We start from the raw sequence: 1,143 nt of genomic DNA, 5'->3' as shown, positions 1-1,143 counted from the left end.
GAGAGAGAGAGAGAGAGAGAGAGAGGCAGGTTGTTGTGGTAAAAGGTCAATGCTCCTGTGATAAGGCATGCTTGGACAGCATGCTCACAGCGAGCGGCCGGGCGCTGTCAACAGGATCCCAGTGCACTTCACTGGCCACAGTTCACTCAGCAGAGCACACAAGGACGGGAGCAGCGCGGTGTAAAGAGCCTTTTATGAAACACCGGCAGGCCGCTGACTGAGACTTACACAAACCGGCAGGGGTGTTGCACAAATTACTGGGCCCTGTAGAACCCTATGGGGCCCCTCGTTACATTCACATGTATTCATTCTTGCATCTTTTTGGGCCCTCGTCACATGAAAACCCTGGGTCCCCTTTCCACCCCACGGCCGACACCCTAACACGAACAGGGACCTCAAATAACAAAACCATATAGACTACATAAACCACCATGAAAAGCAGGGCTGAACGATTAACGGTTCTCAAATTAAAATCGTCATTTGAAAAAATGTAATCAGCTAATCCTGAAGAGTGAAGGTGAATATTTTGTTGTTTCAACGTTTGCTATTCCTGTTTTTATTATTGTATTCAGTCATATTGATATTTCATGAGATACATGCTGACACAATGTTACATATCACAGGTTGTCATATTTTCTGCGGATTCATCATTTACTTGTTATTCCTTTGACATGAATAATAACGATACTAATAATAAATTTAATTTGCAAAGCACTTTATTTTTGCGCAAATCCCAAAGTGCTACATGATAAAACAGGTAAGTGCTAAAATAAAAACACATGGAGAGCATGAAAACATGAGGGTAGAAGGTGCAATATGTAGATGCTCTTATTGAACTGAAAGTACTGATGTTCTTTAATGGAATTGTTATTTTTATGATTATAACTTTAGCTTTTGTGTTAAATGTTCTGTTTGACTGTTCAATGTTCCATGCTTTTTAAAAGAAAACCACTTATTGCTGGGAATTCATATCCATGTTCTCATCTCTGCATAAGAATATAGAGCAGTTTTGATGGCTCTTATGTTACTATGCTCCATAACATGTTTGATTTGTTACACAGTGAATATTGATCCACAGCATAACTTTTTTTTTAATCACATATGGAATCGGAATCACAATGTCTGGCCAAAAAATCACAAATA

The sequence above is a fragment of the Etheostoma spectabile genome, chromosome 4 (genome assembly GCF_008692095.1).
Source record: "Etheostoma spectabile isolate EspeVRDwgs_2016 chromosome 4, UIUC_Espe_1.0, whole genome shotgun sequence".
Classification (NCBI taxonomy): domain Eukaryota; kingdom Metazoa; phylum Chordata; class Actinopteri; order Perciformes; family Percidae; genus Etheostoma; species Etheostoma spectabile.
This window is presented reverse-complemented; position numbering follows the sequence as displayed.